Genomic DNA, 11771 nt, shown 5'->3' on the forward strand with positions numbered 1-11771 from the left:
TACGTTTCGTGATTTTAAACTATCATTTGTATTATAACATTTTAATTATTTATATTTGCACGATATTCTCTCTGTTATCCCCTTTACACTTTCGCATTAATATAATGGATGGCTGCTGCAATTCTACAGACCAATTGTGTTTTTTTAACCTCAACCTTAAATCACAATGCGTATTTTGGGGTGTTCAAAATAAAAACAAACTAAAATCGTAGTTTTTGGATTGTTATCATCATACGGAATTACTGGGGGCTTTATGCCAAGGTCATTCACATTTCCCCCATTTCAGGTGGCCCTAATGGCCGCAGTTTCTTTCAAGGTGACAAATCTTTCTGCGCAACACTCGGGATCTTTTATGTAGCCTGAAAAATGTTTATATATATGTCCCATCAAGTTTGGTTAAGGATTAAAGCTGCTACAGTGCTGATAGACAGATGGGCAAACAGAAATAGTGGTTCCAAAACCATTCATGGATTTAATTGGCAATATAAACGTGAGCAGTGATTGAGCTCTGGTTAAATGAGTGCTAATTTTGATTTGAAGCTTTCGTGACTGCAGGAATCCATACTCTGGTTCTTTCGGTAAAGTCACGTAGGTCACATAGGTGACTTTACCGTGACTTTACCGAAAGAACCAAAGAGTATGAGTGCTAATTTGTTATTAAACTGACCGAACGATTGAACCGTGTGTCAACCAAACTCTTCTGTAATCTTGTTGCAGGTCATGGATGAGCATCTGGCATATAGGTACCAAGTACTGAAGGTACTTGGAATGGGAGGTTATGGCCAGGTGCTCCAGTGCCTGGATCATAAAACGAAACAGCAAGTGGCTCTGAAAATGTTCAAGCATGAATCAAGGTGAGTTTGGACAACAGCTACACCTATATCTGGATTTGTGAAAAGAAAAGTAACTTCTGAGAATACTAACTTGCGTTGTGTAGACTGTATGTAGCATAGGCAATGCTGTATCATATCAATCGGTGGTTCTTAACCTTTACTGCAGCCTTGCACTCATTTGAGTCTCAATCGTGAAAAAATATATAATGCTAATAGATACATAGGCTTGATGAAACAAAGTAGTTGTACTTACATGCCTGTGCTTAATTTGTGTATCGACGATTTACCTTCTAAAAACATCTGGCATGTCCTGCACCCCCAGAAAGGGCATCTCGCAACCCTAGAGGGTGCGTTTACCCCCAGCTTAAGAGCCACTGATCTAAATAGTGATCAGAAGCTGATGTTCCCTCTCCGAATAGAATTATAGCTCAAACATCATTAGAAACTGTTTGTATTATGCGACCACCTTTTATATCTGTGGTACCTGTAATTTTTTGGGAATTTCGATCTGAGGGCCCCCCCCCGATGGGTATGAGTGCTGCCCAATTGGTAGTTTGAGCGGATACAGCGTTTTGACTTGGAGTCGCTGATCCGATAGCGTAACTGCCACCTTGCCGTGATGATGGGGCACTCGGTCACTCTCTCGTGTAACAACAAACTGACAACGTCTCTGCCAAACGACGTTAACCGGGATTGAGCGCTCACAGCCTTGACCGATGCTCGATTGACTGAGCCATATCGGGCCTTCACGTGTCACTCTGCCTTTTTTTAATGTGCGAGCGCTAAGAATGTGGTGAGACTCATTCGTGCTTTCTCTCCACAGCATCGTGCATAATACGTACAACTCGGAAAGGGAAATCCTAAATGTCTTGAAGTCGGTGGACGGCAATAACATCATCAGACTCCTTCAAACCTTCAGATTCAGGGGCCACTATAATATGGTTCTTGAACTTGTCTTGTGAGTAGAATTGCATCCGTTTAGGCAGTTGCATTCGTGTGATTGTGTGCACTGGTCGCTTCATCTCAATGCTTTATTGTTACTTTTGGTATCTCATGTAATATAAAACAATACACATGCAGCTCCTTCTTTGCACGTAACTATTTTTGGCACTTTTTTGCTTGACTAGATGCCTTTGAGCTGCGTGGGCTTTTTAAAATATAGCAAAATAAAAAAAAAACCTCTAAAGTTTCCCCCGCCCCATATTTCCCCACACCAGTGAGCGTGGTTTGAACGGATTGTTGTTGTGGTTGTTGTGTTTAGTTTGTTGTCCTTCCCCCGCACCTCTGATTAGCACGGTTGGCTACGTACGATGCGAGAGAAGTTCAACATACAATATTGAGTTGGTTACAGCACATTAATACAAGGAATCTGCCTTTATTATCATTTATACTTACGGTCAATGGTAGCACTTGTTCGCTGTAAATGAAGTTGCTGCCCACCACTGGGCCATCTGTGTGTGGAATATTTGTTAAGAGCCTCATTTTAAGGGGCACCACGGTGGCGAGATGTTTACTACCTCGCGTGATATACACGAGCTCGTGGGTTCGATCCCGACCTTGACGCCTGCTGCTGTATATTTGGAGTTTGGATGTTGTACCCGCGGTCGTGTGAATTTTTCCCCAGGTCCTCCGGTTTTTCTCTCCACATTTAGAAACACGATGATAAGTCACTTGTTTGCACTATCGTTTGTGGCCAGGTCGCGTCTGAAAAAGAGCTATATAGCTCAGTGGGCCTTACCTGGTAAAATAAAAAATTAGTTTTTTTGGTTAGCCAAGATCATATTCCCCTGGGAGAGATTACAATTAGATTTGGTATCGGGAAAATCCCGAGCCGCAGTCAAACCGCGAGTCCTGTACATGGAGCCAACCCTACGCAGTGGCCATGAAGAAGAAGAAGGGATGTAACCGTTGATATTGTGCTGTCTTGCAGAGGAGGAAACCTGAAAGAGGAACTCTCAATCACCTGCAAGGTTGATTTACCCAAAATCAGGCTCTACATGAGGTCCATTCTGAGGGCCCTGGTGAAACTCAAGCGTGAGGCGATCATTCACGGAGATCTGAAGCCAGTAAGTAGAATATCAACATCCTCCTGCTTCGTTCATGCGTTCATTGATTTGTCTGTTTGTATTGCCTATGAGGCAGTTGATGCCAAATACGACTCCCTCGTGATTGAATGATAAAGTAACACATTCCTGCGGTGGGAGCTGGTAGGAACGTTGGGTTGCTCGGTCAATGGCCAGGGTCAACGGCGGCGTGGTGTATTCCGCAAATATGCCCGACTGTGATGGCGGGCACAAGCCGGCGTGAGTAGGTTAAACGTTGCGTTTTATAAGGGCACCACGGGGTGACCAGCCCCTCCCCACCCAGCCCCTCCCCTCCCCACCCTCCCCACCCAGCCCCTCCCCACCCTCCCCTCCCCACCAAGCCCCTCCCTCCCCACCCAGCCCCTCCCTGCACGACGGACACAATAATCCCCTGTGGGCTGGTGTAACCAGGAGGTTCCTACCAGTATTAAAACGCTTTATCTATGAGCCATGTCATTAAGTCAAGAGGCAGCAACTGAAAGTGCCATTGCAGAATGCTAACACTTGTTTACAACAATCATGAACGTACACAAACATAAATATATATATATATTTAAACATATGCTTTTGAAATCCAAGAGTTGCTTTAATCTAGGATTTTATGTACATCTACTTGCTATAAACATTGGGATTATTGGAAGTTGCATTACAATGACAATGCTCAAAGCAATAACTCATAAAGGTTTTTGGGTTATATCACATGAATATAAATGTCGTTAACCCACCTCCTCCAGACAGCCAATTAGTGATGTTTGTCACATGAACAAAACGTGCCAATTAGTTACTACTTCAGCACACCGGTGAATATTAGTTTGCGAAAGCCTACGTGTTAAATTGAAGCAAAACTGTGACTTGCAATGTTAAACAAAGTGTTGAATTGAGCAAAACAAATTCACGATAAAAAAAAGTAAAAGCTCGTTATTAAACGCATTACCGATTGGTGTGAGCACTGAAGTAGAGTGGCACACCCAGGACTGATTTTTAATGAGCACTCCTCCTTTGTCTTCTCCAGGAAAACATCCTCGTCAAAGACCATGACACCGGCGATGTCAGACTCGCCGATTTTGGCCTCAGCGTTCGAGAGCGTCCCCGTTGTAAGTGAGCTCGCCTGTGGGTGTGCACTTGTTTTACGTGTGTGTGTGTGGCACAGGTGGTGCATTGCCAGTCATCTCAGTCAGTCAACCCATGGCACCTGCAGGGTCTGTCCCGTGACCTGCTGCCAACGGGCGTTTGACACTTGACGTGGCCTTAAAGTGTACATAGCCTGGCACAAGCGCCGTGGTGATGTCACCGCCACTAAGTAGCTAATGGCGGTTGTTGTTGTGCTTATTTGAGTGTGGGGGGGGATAGTGGTGGAACAGTGATTTGAACTAGACCTAACTTCCAGTCGTCCAGGTCATTTCTTTGCTATGCACAACACTCGCAGTTGGTATTGAATAGGTCTGACCTAAGTAAACTTGGAACAGTAGCTGCTACAGTTCTGTGTGCTACACAATAGGTGCTCACATACAACATTTGTTCTAACAGTCAAAGTAAGTTTTAAATATATATTTTTCTATGTTCTGTTGTTTTGTTCGAGTTTATGTATTATTGTTTAATTTATCTACGCACATTTCTCTGCACGGAAAATTTCTGCCATTGCTGATCAGCTTTGGGCTGGACACGTGTGTTGAAGGGCTTCATCGCTCATCAGATTCCTTAGGCTTAAATCATTCGTCTATGTCTCAACATGAGGTGGCACTCAAGTTCAAGTTTCAAGTTTCAAGTTCATTTATTAGGTGTAGCCCTGTGAGCCATTCGGCTCTTGAATTGGGTGCAACCGCAACAAACAAAAAACAAAAACATGAACAAAAAACATCTTAAAGTGAATATGTGACTGAGTGCAAACAGAAAATCCAAGAAGAGACAGCAAAATATTGCAGAAAAAACACTGTACACCAACGCTGTGCAAAAATCCCAGTGGGATGCAAGTCAAACAACAACAACCACAAAACAACTTAGATTAAGGCCATCAGTCTAACTCTGTACTACAACAAAAACAAACAAGGCTAAACCAATACAATTTTCGAAATCACAATAAATGGCATAAACAACATGTACTATCAAAACCCTGCAGCCATAGCTGGCTGCATGAGTCACTCCACAACAGCAGGAGCATCATGCCCGTTGTTGGTTCTGAGCCAATGGTGGAAATTCTACGTGCACGTTGATGTGGGTGTCTATTGCAATTGTAGCGGCGCAATGTACGACTCCGAGGCAGGTTCCGTCAGGGGCTCACGCCAAGTTTATTGAGGGCTTACGCCGAACCAAACTCCCCTAGCCTATAACTCCCCAGGGGACTGTGATGCCTACACCCCGGCTAACTCGGCTCTCATCCCTGCCCCGGGCCTCTAAAACCCACCTCAGACGCCGTGCTGACCGTAATAGGTGCTCGCTAACAGCGGCTAACCCACCAGTCTGTTAAAGCTATCCGGAAGATGAACCTTTTTGTTTGTGTGTGGCGAGCAGTCTTTATGCACCGCGGCACCAAGGGTTACATGGCCCCGGAGATGTACCTCCATCTCCCGGTCACGTGCTCAGTGGACATGTGGTCTCTGGGTTGCATCGCAGCAGAGCTGGCCACGGGGAAACGACTATTCAGGAAAAAGCAAATATTTCACGTTGGGCGCATCATACAGGTACGTGAAGAACAGGATAACAAAAAACCTCAGCATGGACAAATAGATATCATTTAGAGATCTAACCAACCATAAACCCTGCAATCAACGAGAGCATTGTTTTAGTTGATGGTGGGCGATGGCACGTTTAACAGTAGGAATGGCAAACACATTTCTGCGCAATTAAGTGTACGGTTGTAATCTTGCAGAGTCCCAACGTCGTTCTGCGCGATGGTCCAAATTTTCCAAAGTTGAAAAATTACCCACAAATCACTACATTTTTTAAGTTGTACATAACAACCATCGTCTCCTGCCGAAAACTTGCAGGGACCTCCCGTGAACTAGTCAAGAGACTGAGGCTTTTTTGGGTAAACAAATGTCATATCATTAATTATAATATTCCTTTTAATTATAATAATTATTGTTCTCTGGGTTAGGGTTACCTTTGGGCTCGTGGGTTTTGTGAGTTGCAAAATCATGCATTTATGTAGTACGCATCTCATCCATCGGGTTTCATGATATATATTTTTATTATACGTCCCAATTTTTTGCACCTCCAGAGGTGACAACCTTACACCGGGCTAATTCCCCTGGTAAATACGTCCTGCTTCTGCTCGTACACAGGTGCAGAATTGACATCGTTATCGCGTGGCCAGATGTCAGTAGAATTGGGATTAGGGCTCATTATTTCCAGACTCACACACACACCCTGAGCAGTCATAGGGTTCAGGTTATATTGATGCACTACGCTGTAATATACACCACGTAGACCCGCAACCACCTGCAACAATCTTGTCTGTGTAGTGGTCACCCTATCCAAGCACTATCCAGGCTAAACCCGGCTGCATTTCTGAGATCTGATGATAGTGAACGTTTCAGGGGTGATTTGGTCGTAGGCAACCGGATGTATGTAATCACGTGTTTATTTACATCTGATCCCACCCACGTCAACTCATCGCCACTGTGGTGTGTGTGTGTATATACAGGTCCTGGGGCTTCCGCCAATGAACATCATAACAGCCTTGAAAGTCAAGATTATTCACATTGGTGAGTGGAGGTGTCAGTTTTGTTGCCAGATAAAAGGGTAAAAAAACAATTATCATATTTTGCTACTGGCAAATGAGGTTCCAATGGTGAGTGGAGGGGAGTTGCTACTTCTGCTGTCACTTTTCATCGAGCTATGGCCATGCAGCCAGCGATATTATGCTCTGTGTTAATCTGGGTTTTTTTTGGCCCATGAGTCTCCAAATGCAAGTGCATCTTGATTTTGAGATTTTAAAAAATTAGCACGTTTAGATAGCACAGTGTATGGGAAAAAGCCATAGTTAGGTGCCATCTAACAGCGCTAAATATGCGCATTACATCGATTTACAGACATTAGTCTTTCAAACATATAAACGTGGCCTCGTTGAATATTATTGCCAATAAAGTAAATGCCAAATGTGTGTCAGGTGTATGCTTATCAGCGGTTATCAGTAGAGCCGGCCATGCTATCTTACATGACAACTGTGTTATGGAAATACTCCTTGTCACACCTTTGATTAAGCGAGGTTATCTGCAAATATCAATGCAAAGCTTCTTGGTTTTTTCGGTAAAGTCACGTAGAAGAACAGGGCTGTCGGAAAGACAGCGTCCGAATGACGTCTTTCCGACAGCCCTGTTCTTCACCTGAGGACAGCTGCTTGCGTTGTGGCCGAAACGTCGTGAGAATTGTATTTTATTATGTTTTATTTTTATTATTTTATTATTTCCCTTCTACGTGACTTTACCGAAAGAACCAAGAAGATGAATCCCTGCAGTCACGAAAACTTTAAATCGAAATTCAATGCAAAGCGTCTGCTGCTGTTCGAATGAGGATCGGGGAGTGCTCCTCTCCGTTGGTAGTCCCCAAGCCAATCGTGGGACGTCCAACATGAAACTATCGCGGGCGCCAAGCTTTCCACAGGACAACCCACTGATGACCTGCCACGGTAGGATGCTCCTCTCTGTTCAGCCTCGAGGGATGTTGAGCTGAGTCAACTGGAGCCCGGGATTTGGATTTGCGCCATTCAGTTTGTGCGTGAAGTACGACTCTTTCGCACCGTACGTAGCTGACCGTGATAATCAGAGGTATTGTAGTCTGCTTCACCAGTACTAATTCCCCTGTTGCTTCTCTTTCTCTCTCTCTTCTCTCTGAAAACAGATGATGAAGGTGGCGTTTATTCCAACGGCAAGAAAACCACCCCTGGCAGTGACCCCCTCGACAAACTGCTTGGGATCGAAAATATTCATTTCCTCCACTTTGTCAAAAGATGCCTTGAGTAAGAGACAAATCACTGACTGCGCATCATCTCTTTTGGGTAGCCATCAAACGAAGATGGTCACCGCATCACTCTTACCTTCCGCTATTAGGAAGCCAATGGAGCCTTTGAATCTAGATTTAAAACGAATCTCCTCCGACTAGCACGGTTGGCTACGTACGGTGCGAAATAAATTCAACATACATATGTCCAGGGGCGGTTTCTTCATTAGGGCGATTGGGCGACGCACCACCAATGTCATTCAATCACAGAGTCACGCTAGCCGTCACTGTGCCTCTGGATATAGTCCAATCAGCGTCATGCTACGTTCTGTGGAGTACCGCCTCTTTTTGGGCGATTTCCCTCCAGCTGAGAATCGCCCCGTGTGGTCCCATAGACTTACATTCAAAGATGTTTTTTTTCGAACGGGGGCGCTGCAATGCATTCTCTATGGCTTCCGGGAGGGCTCGCCCTAACGTGTTTACGTCATCATACGTAAGCACGTTTCATCCAACAATATAATTTGTCGCCACCTAGTGGAATCTTTAATAAAAGAAACTTGAGTGGTTTGTTTTAATAGTGAGTATAGAAACAAACAAGATGTATTGTAAGAGTCACTTTATTTTTCATTAATATTAAAGAAGTGAAGTTGCCTTTACATGCTTAAGCTGTTAATTTATCCATTGCATGGGTGGACCTTATCCTTATCAATCATCCAGACATTTGCCCCCCCTGAGAGATTTTGCAGGAAGCCGCCACTGCATATATCTGAGTAAATCATTAAAATTCAGATTTCTTATTGACACTCGCTGGAAAAAAGTGCGCTCACCTGGTTGAGCTTGGCCAGCTTTATACCTTTTCAGGGAAAAATGTATCTTCCTTGCACCTCCTTAAATTGAATACAAGATTTGCTTTGGCAGAGGGTAAAGATAGCTCACACCCACTCCAGATTTGAAAAAGAATTTAGAAATGTTGCCGGCCTTATATTTTTTCCCTTGGTTTTTATTCGCTTGCCAGATGGGATCCTATTCGGCGGCTCACACCCCAACAGGCCCTGGATCATCAGTGGATACGTGACACCTCACCCGACCCGGCTGTGGAGCCTCAGTCGGTGTTGACGAGCCCATCCCTAGACCCAACAGCACCAGCGCCTTCTGACGCACACGAGACAACTTATCTCACTCCTGGCAATTGCGGAACGATTTCTGGACCATCCGATCCGGTACCCGTCCAGTCTCTACTGGCGTCCACCAACACATGGAAGTCGTACATGACTGCTCTAGAGTCAAATTGTGAGCAAACGAACGTGATCTCCTTATCACTACCAACATCAATCCACGCCCAGGGGCAACGTGACGAGAGGTCGAGCGGCACTCAGGAGGGCCTCCTTGAAAACGTCGGCGGTGAAGAAATTGAGTCGACCACGAGCCGACAGTGAGTCTCTGTGTGCAAGTGCACCTTTGGTGAAAGTGTTGGGCTGGCTGGGTTATTCAGTGAAAGTCTCCCTTCAACTGGCGTAGGGAAATTTACATCTCCAATGCGGGGACACTGAGAAATTATAGTTGATTGTAGACGGCGCCTGTCTGTACTACAACTGTTGTAGACTCCCACAGAGCGGTACTGATTTATGATCGATAGGAAATAAATGGAAACTGTTGAGCCATATTAAGATAACCTCAAAGAGATAATGGTTCTGTATTCGATGAGATTACTATTTTGTATTTGAAGAGATTAGGTTTCTGTTTTGAATGAGACATCTACGTTGACTTAAATTGAACTGTTCCATTGACATGACTTAAACACACATAAATGTCCCCAAGCCACTGATGGATATAATCCCTCATCTCCTAACATCCTCTGAGCCAACCTCCAGCCAATTGCAGTTATGCCCATGATAAATACAAACTTATTCAACTGTATCCCACTGAGAGCTTATGAGTTAAATAACCGTTCACGTGTCAACAGTCCCCATCATCCCTTTGGGGTATCGTAAAATGAACAAAGCTTGGCCCTGCCATAGCACTGTAGAATCTCCGCCGCTTTCCTCAGGTTGCCAATGGAGATGAGTACCGGACTCAAGAGCGTAACGATGGGACGCCTTGTTTCTGTGCCAGGTGGGAGCCCGTTCCTTGCCCCAGCGAGGATCATCGCGATGAGGGGAAGGAAGATGCCGTCACCTTCCCCAGGGCGACGCAAGCGAAGGGGTCCCGGCGGAGATTTCCACTTGTGAAGAAGGGCTTCCGGGCACTTCTTTGCTTCATCCGGACGTACTGCTGCTGCGGTGTGGGCCGAGGAGACTGAAGGCCCAGGCAGTGAAGTACAGGGTAGTGAGTGTGGGGGCCGGGGTGGGGGGGGGGGAATTAACCCCATGCCTTGCGAATTTGTTGTTCCCCTAGCAGCTGCTACGTGACATGGATCCCAGCGGCAGGAGAGGCGATGGCACGGCAGGAGAGGCGATGGCGGAGACGCTGAGGACTCGTCACGCACTCGGGGAATCGTCCGGTGCCGGCAGTGCGCGGAGAAGACCGTGCGAGCCAAGAGGAGTGGAAGATTGCTGCCCATCATCACACACCGCACACGCAGGGGACTAGCCCTGATCAATGGCCCCTCACAATCGGACCTCTCCCCTGAGGTTTTCTTCCCAGGCGGCCAAATGTGCGAACTCAGCCAAGGGTTTCCCAGAGGGGAGGAGATTTGGCCAAAGTCTGATGTGAGTTGGGAGCCCCGGCCCCTGTGACGAGAGTGAGTTTGCCACGAGACCACCTCCAGGAGAGTCCGGATGACAGCAAATGGACGCATGATAACCGTGTTGTATGCTAAGAAACACACGGCACCTAGTGTTTTTCGTGGTTAGTTGCCACCGGAGCCTTTAGTAGGTTAGCTAATATTGCATTCTCTCACCCGTCCGTGTCTATGTCGAGACCCGGTCGTGACTCGTGTGCATTTGAGATGCAATCTTAGTGGTATCCTGAAACAAGTTAGAGGCTCGTGTTGACCGTGCGTTCCATTGGCATATTGTGTAACCCGAAAGTTTCTGATTTAATACAAATCATGAACAGTGTATCCACGACCAGTGTCTTCTGAGCGGGTGTTGTAAGAAGAGTGTTGGGTAGGATGGCGTAGCGTGGCCAAGGCGCGACAGGCACAGGCGACAGCGCGCCAGTTTAATTCTCCCCAACAGCGAGTGGCGAGTGGCCTGTGCGGCGTCGGGGAACCTCTTGCCGACTTGCATTGTGGGTCGCACGGTGTTCAGCGAGCGGAGGAGGAGGTGGGAGTGAGTGTGTTTGCGAATTTGGGTGCCGCTGCGCCCGCCGTCTTTGGGACTCGCGGTCATGGGTGGAGCGTGAAGATTTCGAGCTGCCTGAGCGGGTCGAGCCGCATGGTTGAAGCAGTCGTGAAACACTGGGAGTAAAACGTGCCTACTGAGGATATGCGAGAGAGGGGGCAGAGACTTCCATTGTGCACCACCGTGATATGTGCACCACCATGCGCCACCGCACACCAGCGTCAATGTGTACCACCGCCACCGTGTACCACCGCCACCGTGCACCACCGCCAATGTACACCACCGTCAATGTGCACCGTCACCACCGTGCGCCACCGCCACCGTGCACCACCATCAATGTGCACCACCACCAACGCAGCAGCATCACCAAAAAAATCAATTCCACATCGGTTTTGACAATTTTACTACGATAAAATGATGGTTTAACACATCTTAACATAGCAATGAGCCATAGTTCAACACCTGACGACAAAACACAGACTGTACAGCAAAAGGATAATAACTTCTAAGACGACGCGCGCATAAGCGGCTACAACAATTGTGCATGCGGAATGAGGAGCGACAAGTTTAAATCACAGCGGCCCGGGTGGCGAGCTCACTCTCCCATCCTGCTTTAAACCCAGGGGCACAGA

General features: G+C 46.3%; 2 long non-coding RNA genes across 2 annotated transcripts; both read left to right on the forward strand.

The window, feature by feature from the left end:
- The first annotated feature begins 776 nt into the window (after positions 1–776).
- On the forward strand, positions 777–2847 carry LOC144945440 (uncharacterized). Its single transcript, XR_013639660.1, has 3 exons — positions 777–854; positions 1657–1791; positions 2764–2847. It is a non-coding gene; the product is annotated as an uncharacterized LOC144945440 (long non-coding RNA).
- Positions 2848–9122, forward strand: LOC144945439 (uncharacterized). Its single transcript, XR_013639659.1, has 6 exons — positions 2848–2899; positions 3930–4011; positions 5426–5595; positions 6561–6621; positions 7757–7874; positions 8871–9122. It is a non-coding gene; the product is annotated as an uncharacterized LOC144945439 (long non-coding RNA).
- The last annotated feature ends 2649 nt before the right edge of the window (positions 9123–11771 follow it).

Source organism: Lampetra fluviatilis, chromosome 37 (genome assembly GCF_964198595.1).
Source record: "Lampetra fluviatilis chromosome 37, kcLamFluv1.1, whole genome shotgun sequence".
Classification (NCBI taxonomy): Eukaryota; Metazoa; Chordata; class Hyperoartia; order Petromyzontiformes; family Petromyzontidae; genus Lampetra; species Lampetra fluviatilis.